Source organism: Camellia sinensis, chromosome 3 (genome assembly GCF_055761805.1).
Source record: "Camellia sinensis isolate YWXY chromosome 3, ASM5576180v1, whole genome shotgun sequence".
Lineage (NCBI taxonomy): Eukaryota > Viridiplantae > Streptophyta > Magnoliopsida > Ericales > Theaceae > Camellia > Camellia sinensis.
Genome location: NC_138963.1, coordinates 58,120,976 through 58,132,471, shown reverse-complemented (window position 1 = coordinate 58,132,471; position 11,496 = coordinate 58,120,976).

The following is an 11,496-nucleotide window of genomic DNA, read 5'->3' as shown; positions in this document are numbered from 1 at the left end:
TGATGTTTATGTGATATGGCATCATTTAACACATAATTTCAAAGCATATAGCCTTGTTATACTCTCATGCTTATCACTCTTTAACTGTGTTTGAGAGTTGAGCATCATGCCTTGTTTGCGAGCCAATGCATGAACATCATTCTCTTGCCTTTTATGCTATTATTTCAGATCATGTTGGCCACTGTTTTGGCATACATGAGGTCTGTTTGGGGTTGGTTTAGTCCATTGAGCATTGCATTGCATGGTTCTAGTGTTATATCTTTCATTAGTTTTAATGCTTAAGTCTTTTAACATGTCTTGCATGCATCGCTTACATGATAGAGTCTTGTTCATACCACCTTAGCATGTTGTTTGCATAACATGTGTTGTGTTGCATTGCATCGTGTTCAACCGGACATTATGTTGAACACAAGGTGGATTGGTCCACTTCATACTCAAAGTGATGAAAGTGAGCCAATCCCCTTTATCTCCATTGCCTTTGATCACTCATGATAAGGTCGTGGTCTTAGTGTCTTGTTTGTTGTGCATTCATTGAATTTATGCAAGTTAGATCTTTGGCCATCATGCATTGCGATGCTTGATTGATGGTCTTGGATCCAATGATGCCTCTCCCTTGATGTTTTGAGATGATATGGGGTGGCATAGTACGTGCATACCTTGGGAGACCCTCCATTTTTCTCTAGTTTGTGCTCTGTTGCAGAATGGTGTTGCAGTACATCAGTGGCCGACAGTGCCTTGCAGATGGCCAGTACTGCTTCATCAGTGGCCGGCAGTGCACATCATTGGCCGGCAGGTGGCCGGCAGAAGCTTTTCATGGCCGGCAGGCCACTGGTGGATTCCTCAGGGTTGTTCTAGTAAGGTGGAGCAGAAACTTCATAAAGACACCCTACAAACAGAGCCTTTCAAGAGCAATCCAGAAGGCTTTTCAAGGTGACAATCGAGAGGATGCATCATTCATTGTTCAAGGCAGAGCTGAGGCAGCCTGGTTTACATGTCTTACATGCTTAGATGTCATAATTAATTAATTTGTTGATTAGTTAAAGTAATGCAATAATTAGTTGTAGCCAGTTATTCAATTTGTGTTGTGTAATAATTAGTCTAATTAGCATAATTAGATTAGTTGATTAGTTAGCTTAGCTTAGATTAGCTTAGCTTGTTCATTCGAACCCTCCGTCGAGAGGGCAAATGTTGTAATAAGTGTGCGTATGTGTGTGCATGTCTTCCAACCTCCACTTCTTTCTCCCTTTTATTTATCCGCTTTCGGTGGTTAGATTTAGGGCATATTTCGATTAGCATACCTTATGCTTGCATGCGTGCATCATTCATTTGTATTGCATGCACCGGGCTCAGTGCATCATTCAAACTGTATTGTATTTCAATACCTATTTGAATACATGTATCAAGTGTTGCATTCATATGCCATTTTAGATAGCTGAGCCTACTTAGTTGCATTTTCGCATGTGTTGCATTAGGCATTGTTAACATAGCTAGGATCCTACATTGATTTCTAACTAGTTTCCTGTTTTGGCTCGGAGTACATTGTGAGTGTTTACGCTTTAGCATCCTTGCATATGTGTAAGTGATTGCCATGACAACATGCTTGCCATGAGGCTATTTGCTTAAGTGTTTAACTGTATGAATGCCTGTGGATGAAGGCTTTATTGCTTGAATTGGAACAATTCATCAAAATGTGCGTTTTAAGCCCACTTTGCGGAGTGGAAAAATCACATTGTTTTAAGCCCACTTGAGGGTGGCAAATCTGTATTTCTCAGCCCACTTAAGGGTGGCAAATTCAAACCATTTTCGAAAACAAACATTGAATTGTTTTGTTCCACTTTAAGCGATCTAGTCTATACTTGTGTGTTGTGCGCATCACATAGTAAGGTTAGCTAATAAACCAGAATAAGAACACATGTGTTTTCAAAAACAACATATCATGTTTAGTAGAGGCCGATCCTTTGATCGGGCGAGCGGGGGTGCTCATTTCAGGACCTTCCCCTCTCGTACCCAAGTTCCCGAGCCGAGGCAACTTTGGTGATGGCGGACACGTGGCCTTAGGCACGAGTTAGGGTTTCCTAAATTTCCCAAAACAAAATATTTAGGTGGCGACTTTGAAATCTGGCAAAGCAGTCCATGTTTGGCGTTTTTTTTTTTTTTATTAAAATCGATTTTCCAAAACGATTTGTCGGATTTGGACTCTTTGGTGATTTATCAGTCTTACATTGCACTTTGTGAGATTAGATTCAGAACTGTGACAGGAGTCCGAACTGTAGTAGCTAGAACTAAAATTTGTGCCCTCTCCAAAAGGCGGGCGCACGGAGAGCGTTCGGGGCGGTCTACAAGAGGCCAAATTCCTGAAGAATTGACTTAGAAGTTGAAGTTTTGGGAAGCTAGACTCAAGACTCTGCTAGAGTTGGAAGGATTGAAGGCTCCAAGTGAGTATTTGAACTTTAATTCATGAGTTTAAGTCCATAATCATGTGTATTCAAGAGGAACTGGTGAATTAATGTAGGATACAAGCTTAACATGAAGAATTGGGTGCCAAATCACACATGCATGCATAATTTTGTTGGGCTTCATGATTTTGAGCATTATTTGTGCCATTTAAAATGGAATTAGAGTATATATTTCACATGCATGCATAATCCATGAAGTTATGAAGCTTGGTTGCATGAGTTTTGAAATTGACAAAAAAGAATTTGAAATGATTTGGAAAGTGGACCATGAGCTTGGACAATTGGTTTCAAATTACCTATGTTTTCATGTTATACAATGTTTTTCCATGATTTTGGTATCAACTTGCAAGCTTTGAGCTTTTGGAAACAAGTTTTGAACTTCAAACAAAATTCTGGAAATTTCAGAAATTCGACCAATCCGCTCGAGCAAAAAAGTGTCGCTCGAGCATAAAAATCAAGATCCCAGAAGTTTTACAGAGAATTGCACGGTAGCTTGAGCGGCAAAATTTGCACTCAAGTGCACCCTATTTTGCACGACTCATCGCTCGAGCGACAGAAGTCTTGCTTGAGCATAAAAATCATGCAACCAGTACTTTTACAAAGTTTTACAGACCGGTCGAGCGACCAAAGTTGCGCTCGAGCGAAGTGCCTTGTTTCAAAAGCTTTTGAAAAGCTGTTTTATGTTCCAATTTCCATTCTATGTCATTTCTGAGTATTCTTAGGCACACATTGAGCATCCTAAATGAATTAAGGGCACGGAAGAAGCCTAAGAAAGTTAAGTAAACTAAAGAATGGATTGAATTATATTATGACCCAATGTGTTATGAATTATGTAGGGTTAAGTGCAAGGATGAATCAAGCACCGGAACACTGTGAGTAATATCTTAGTAAAGATATTTTTGTATGTGCATTATTTTCTAAATGTTACCTATGTGGTAAGTTTCTAAACTTCTGAATTAGTACTATGAATGAGTATTCCTTCCGCTTGATTCGCAATGAAAAATGTGAAGGGATTGATGTATAAATGTGAAATGGGCCTAAGGCCGTTTGGTTTAATTGACGAGGATATAAATTGGGCCTAAGGCCATTTTGTATGACTATCAAATGGGCCAAAGGCCGTTTTGAATCGTTTTGAATATAAATACGAATGTGAACATGATCATAGATCTGAATGTGCGCACGATTGAGAATATGAAATGTTAGACCTAAGGTCGTTTTGCATAGAATGGACCCAAGGTTGTTTTGTAAATATGAATTAGACCCAAGGTTGTTTTGCACGTAATGGACCCAAGGTTGTTTCGTACACATGAATTGGACCTAAGGTTGTTTTGTATGTGAATTGGACCCCGAGGTCGTTTTGTATTGGGATAAGATACATAGATTTTGATTTAATGAATCTCATTCATGAACTCCTTTACTTTGATTCACTGGGCATTAGCTCACTCTTTATTTATATGTATGTAGGTGAGCAGTGGGATGTCTAGCCCCCGCCCCAGTGATCTGTGAGAAATCGAGTTTTAAGGAGTTAACCAAGATCACCTCATGTAAGAGGCTTTTGTTTTCATTTTTTTCTTCTTTTTTTTTTGTTTTGTTTCTTTTGTGGTCATATGCGACCAAGTTTGTATATCACCTTGGTTTTTGTTAAGACTGACTTTTGGTTGATCCTAGACTTATGTAACACATACTTTGGATGTTTGTATGGTGTGAGTTATTTCATATATGAGAGAAGTTTTTGGTTAAGCCATGTATACACTGCTCATTGGACAATCTTTGCAAGTTCTGCTTACACAATTTGGCCCTCTATCATTAAATATGATTTGAATTCTGACTGAGGCCGTAGGTAATCTCGTGGTTACTAACTGGATATGATCCTAATCCATAGGGGCGGGATCGGGTCATGACACTATACCTTCTTTTTGAGTAAGACCCTTGACAACAAGTCTATCTTTAAATCGTTTGATATTGCCTTTTGCGTCGCGCTTGGTCTTGAAGACCCATTTACACCTGACCTTTATACAATTATTAGGCAATTCGACGAGATCCCAAACACCATTCTGTTCAATGGATTTTAACTATTCATTTATAGCATTGACCCATTTAGTAGAATCATCATTCATGGCTCGTGAAAATGAGACTGGATCTTTGTTAATCCCAATATCAAAATCAAATTCTCGTAGATACACCATGTAATCATCTAGATTGGCAGGCTTTCTTTCCCTCTGAGATCTTCTTAGAATTGCCGGTTGTGGTGGTTCTACAATATTTTCAATTGTGGTATCTTCATGAAGTGGTGAAACATAAGGTGGTAAAGGATTTTCATTATGTTGTTCATTTCCCTCAGCTTCTGGAATAGTTTGAGGAACAACAAATTTTCGATAAAGGTCAAATGTTAGCACATGCACCCTAATTTCCTCGAAATTCACCACTCGTGTTTTCTCACTCCCACTAATTTCACCATTCTTTAGAAATCTAGCATTACCAGTCTCCACTATCCTCGTACTGTGATTAGGACAATAAAATTTGTACCCTTTAGACTTGTCTGGATAACCAATGAAATATCTAAATATTGTTCTTGAGTCCAACTTTTTCTCTTGTGGGTTGAAGATTCTTGCCTCTGCTAGACAACATAAATATGTAAGTGTCTCAAACTAGGTCTCCTACCAGTCCATAACTCAGAAAGAGTTGTTGGAACTGCCTTACTAAGAACCCTATTTAAGATATACATTGCAGTCTTTAAAGCTTCACCCCACAGTGAAATGGGTACAATTGAGTAACTTAACATGCTCCTAAGCATATCTTTAAGTGTATGATTACGCCTTTCATTAACTCCATTTTGCTGTGGCGTACCAAGCATTGTATATTGAGCACGAATGCCTTTCTTTTCTAATAATTTGGCAAATGGGCAAGAATTTTGGCCTGACTCGTCACATTTACCATAATACTCACCACCCTTGTTTGATCTCACTATTTTAACCTTTCTATCTAATTGTCTCTCAACTTCAGTTATGTACACCTCAAGGATGTCAATTGCCTGAGACTTTTCATGAATTAGATACATATATCCATAATGTGAGAAATCATCTATAAATGTGATGAAATATTTTTCACCACTAAGACATGAAATGTTGAGTGGCCCGCAAATATTTGTATGAATTATCTCAAGAAGCTCATTACTTCTTGTGACACCTTTCTTGATGTGTTTGGTTCGCTTTCTTTTAACGCAATCCACACATATCTCACAATCAGTGAAGTTTAGGTCTTCCAAAATCCCATTCTTCACTAATTTTTCAATTATATTTCTAGAGATATGCCCCAACCGTCTATGCCACAAGATTGAGGATTTTTCATTAATTAGACCACGTTTTAAACCAATATTCGAATGTAGAGTTACTAATGATTGTGCAAATTCATGATTTAAGGCAATTTTATATCAACTATCACATATATTACCAGAACTAATCATTATTGAATTAAACATTAAATTGAGTTTTCCATAACTAAATAAAATTGAATATCCAACACGATCTAATTTGGATAACGAAACTAAATTCCTAGAAATTGAAGAAACATAAAAAGTGTCTTCTAGATCCATCTGATGACCCGTCTCTAGATCAACCGATAGGTTCCTACAGCTACCATTTCAGCTTTGAGATGGTTCCCCATATAGACAAATCTTTCACTTTCTTTCGATTTCCTAGTTGAGAGGTATCCCTGCATGAAATTTGTAATGTGGGTCGTGGCCCCAGAGTCAATCCACCAAGTATGAAAAGGTACTTCAGCAAGATTTGATTCATAACAAACAAAAGAAAATTTCTTACCTTTCTTTTCGAACCAAGCCTTTCGCTTGCTGCAGTCTTTCTTCACATGTCCCTTCTTACCACAAAAGTAGCACTTGACAATAAAACCATTTTGAACCTGATTTTCTTTCCCAGGCCCATTATGTTTCTTGGGTGGATTTTTCTTTGATTTTACAAAATTACCCTTCCTTTTCTTTATAGCTCCATGAGTTACAGCTAAGGTAGTTTGACGTCCATCCTCCATCAACATCAATTCCTCCTAAACACACATTATTCAGCTCATTCAAACTTTACTTATCTTTATTGGTGTTATAGTGAATTTTGAATGCGTCGAACTGTGATAGAAGTGAGTTAAGAATAAACTGCATACGGAAAGGTTCATCAACTTGCATCCCTATAGTTTTAAGCTTTGCAGTTTTGTTAGCTATATTGAGGATGTGATCCTGGACTCATTGATTGCCATCATATTTCATTGTTGTCAATTCAGCCATAATAGTGCCAGTAAGTGACTTGTCAACAGATCTAAATCGATCTTCTACAACCTTTAAGTATTCCAATGCATTAATAGTATGAGGTAAGGAGGTCTTGATGTTATTTGCAATGGTCATCTTCATGATCATTAAATTGAGTCTATTGGACCTCTTCCGAGATTCAGAAAGGACAACTTGTTCTGCAGTACTATCTTTAGTAATGTCTGCAAGTTGATCTTCAAGCAATGTCATATCGAGGTCCAACGCACCCAGTGTAAACTGAACATGTTCATACCATTCTAAAAAATTTGAGCCAGTAATTAGAGGGACGCCTGATGTAAGAGAGTGCAATGAGATGGGAACTGTCACTTTAATAAGATAGAACAATATACATATTAAAGCTTTGAGAATTATAATGATGAACTATTGATATCACATGAGTCTTTCCTTTGGACAAAACTTAGGTATATCTATTGTCCACTTGTCAAGAATCATTTATGCAAGTCTAAAGTAATTTGTGTAACTTTTCAATTAGTCATGTTACCTTTGGGTATTCAATTCTAATATGTTAAATTACATAAGTTACATTGCCCTACCCAGTTTATAATTATTTGAAAGTGACTCTCCTTTGGGCTAGTCTCAATCTCTTAATTATAATTGCAATTGAGAATATTATCGACCTTAATGTTACTCTTTTTTAACAATTTTTTTTATGTAGTTGTATATTCATAAGTTTTACAAATCTAGGCTACTTTAGCAGCTACTAAATTAGTAAATCCCATGAATACGGAACTAACCAACAATATTCTCTAATCATTAATTTGAGTTATTTAATTATTATTAATTCAATCATTATTTTATAATTTCTGGAATTTCTTTTATGTGATTGCAATTAACAATACAATAATAATAATTTTAGACAAACATGAATATACATGTATGTGTGTGTGTGTGTGTGTATACACTAGTATTATATATGGCTACACATGCACTAATATATAAATCAAATTATGCAACATGACAATCATAAATATCTCATATAATGGTTAACATGAATTACACCTATTATGAATTAACTACTTCAATATTTAATATTTAATGTTATAAAATTATATCATGATATCAAATTTAAATCATGAAAATATGTAAATATTTATTAACAACAATAATAGACAATAAATATACATAATCAGATAAAGTAAAACATAATTCTTTAACGTAACACAATCAAATAAATATATTTATTTAATAGACCAAACGATTCACCGAAAGTTTGAAATTACTTTTAATCTATACACTTTGTCATAACAATAAACAATATAAATATTACACTTAATTCAGTATAGTATTATAATGGTTATAAAAAATACTATTGTTAAAATTAATAATAGCTTGAATGGTCAGCTTCACATTGAGAAAACAAGAAGGCCTGAAAGTGCTTGAGAAACAGAGCAACGGCTCAAATGAATCATATATTAGCCTTTTCGAGAGAAATCGATTTACCCAAAACACTAATACCAAAGCAAAACAAATCATCACCTAACACGTTTATCATGATGACCAAAACCAGATGCGACAACGAAATATATCGTATTTAAAAAACGATGTCGATAATAAAAATAAATGTATCGTTTTATGAATAATTATAATAATAATATTCATAAATATATTTCCCTCCTTTGTTTTTGATTTTTTGAAAATATTTTTTAGAAAATCTTACCTTCTTATTTTTTGTGTTTATTTTATTTTATTTTTACTGATTTTTTTTAATATTTTAAGCAATTTTTTAAATATTTAGACACACCTAACCTAAATACACATAAAATGTATAATTTTTGTAAAAAAAATCTTTTAAAAATTCACTAAATACCAAAAATACAAAAAATGAGAATTCAATATATTTTTTCATATTTTAATGTATTTATTAATTTTTTAAAATATGTAATTTTTTTTTTTTTTTACTTTTTAGATACATTTAAGAAAGATATATCTAAAAAAGTAAAAAATATGCCTAAAATTTTAAAAATATTCACTAAAAATAAAAAAATACGAATAATAAAAAACTTAGTTTTCAAAACATTTAATCCAAAAAACCAAACTAAACACACAGATTATTATTTTAAGCTGTATTGATTCATAAAATTAACACTCTGATACCACATGTTAATATTAATATACACGTAATCATAATGACAATACGGAATTGAACTTTTAGGATCTTGAATTCAATACATCTCAAGAATAATACGAATATACCTTTGTCAGCCATTGAGTTAAAGAAGTTGAGAAAATACCCCTAATAATTGAACCTTGAATTCTTGGGAGTTCAAATAAAATAAAATATGTAAAAGATATATAAGCTATTGGGCCACACCAGAAAATAAATGCAACAACTAACACCTATAAAAAGGTTAATTTGGTAATATAACATTATATCATTTTTGTTTTTTTTTTTTTTTTTTTTTTTTGCTTCTGTAACCAAACAAGATAGGAAAGAAATCAATATCATATTATTTATTTTCTCACTTATGTATAAAAAATAAAAATAAAAATAAAAATTCATAGCTTTATATCTGCAGCTTGACTATAAAAAAAAATGAAAAAATATATATTTTTTTTTCTTATAACTTACCCAATCATCTCTTTCTTTTTCTTTTTTCTTTTTTTTATCATAAGTTGGGAAATTCTAATATACACCTTTGTTTATGTCATTTTCATTTTCAGTTATAACTAATTTTTTTTTTAGTTATAACATTATTTTAGCTATGTCTCATGTTGTGTTCAATTATGACATTTTTTAATTAAATTATGATTCGAAAAATTAAAATTATACTATTTTCCTTTTTAGTTAAGGTGCATAGTGTTTCCAATTATAAGTTATCAAAGATAGTTATTTCCCTATTAGGAGGTTCCCAGATTAAGAGTTTGTTTGGTATGTGTTAAAATAGTACATTATTTTATTTGAGTCACAATCATCTTATCTAGGTCATATCGTCTCTTATTTAGGTCACATCACTTTTTTTGTAGCGCCCTCAAAATAATACATATAAACCCAACATTCATGACATCCATAGATATAAGAGAATAAAGTACATTTCCATTTATCAGAGTGTTTAGTACAAAAAGCATTACATGTTAACAACAAAAGTAAATGCCCTGCGGACTTACAACTTTTCAAGCTAACACTTGGTTACAAAAAGAGAGTTCTAACTCTTTACATATTAAGCCCTAGGCTTGAATTTACATGTAACACCAAAAGATAATCACAAAAATAAGCCTTCAGCTTCTAAACCTCCCAAGCTACATCCTTGGAAGCGGCATATCACCTGTACCTGAAAATGATGTCCCATATAGGATGAGCCAAAGCCCAGTTGAGATACGCTAAACCAAATATGAGCAATAACTAAAAAATTAACATTTGATAAATGTTTCACTCATATAAACAAACGTACATCTCTTTCATAACCAATTCATATTCACAAATATATTTCAATCCCTTTCCATTTCATTACCCAAACCAATTCATAGATATGGTTCTATATTCATCCAGACAGTTTATAATGAGACTACAACTCATATTAACAATACTTTGATCATGATCAATTAATATGAGACTACAACTCACATTATTAACACTTCAACACTTTAATTTCAAATGAGACTATAGCTCATTACGTTAATACTTCAACACTTCAATTATCTACGCTATGCAAACGTAATTAAGATTTCAGGACTTTCACCCTAGACACTCCGGCCAACTTAGCTATCAATGGAGTCCATCCCATATCTCCACCCAAACAGATTTGAGAGTACATTCCCTATCTCCTCCCAAATAAGATACATATGCAACGTATTTAAACGCTTTATCATATACAATGATCAATCCAGGCACATATTCAATGTGTTCATTCAACAGTCATATTCAATAACATAACTCATTTGATTAGTTTCAGGTTTCCCTAATCAACATGCAATGTCTACAACAATCAAGACTATTCTCCACCGATAGTCCAAAACAATTATTTCTAAACAAATAATAAATTCATCAAACAGATAATTAACCAACATTCTCATAGGTGAGTGATTAACCAATCCAACTACACCATTCAATCTCATAATTTCCCAATTTCATGATTTTCAACTCAATTTCATATTTCCCCAAATTAATTATTCAAACATAACTAGGGCATTTCCCCCCTTTTTCAAATATTAACCCTAAGGCTCAACTTTACCAATTTAACAACAATGGTTCCATTTTCCAAGGTCTCACATACATATGGAGTTTAACAATTAAAAACCCCCCTTTTATAACTTCAAATCAAACCCAAACTTTTCCAAAATCCCCAAACAACACCATATATACAAAATACCCAACATTTATGTCAAAACTCATAGAAAGGAGTAGGTTATCCCTACCTCCAGAGAAGAGACTCAAAGGAGATAAAGGTAAAAACCCAAGATGCTCCAAACCCAATGTTTTTCGGATCAAAGCGATGCCCATACCAAGCTCTATCTTTTCTTCAAAGACACTAGGGTAGAGACACCCAAGAACCAAGTATTTTTCTAGAGAGAAGATGTATTATAGAGAGAGAGACAGCCAATCTAGGGTTTGAGAAGAAAAGGAAATCAAAAAGTTAGAGAGAAGACTGCTGCTGCGATCTGATATATTCGAGCCTCGCTCGAGCGAAGGAGTGGTCGCTCGAGCGACCAGACACAAAGAAACCTCGCTCAAGCCAACAATACGAAGCTTCAGGTCTGCAAACCAGAAGCACG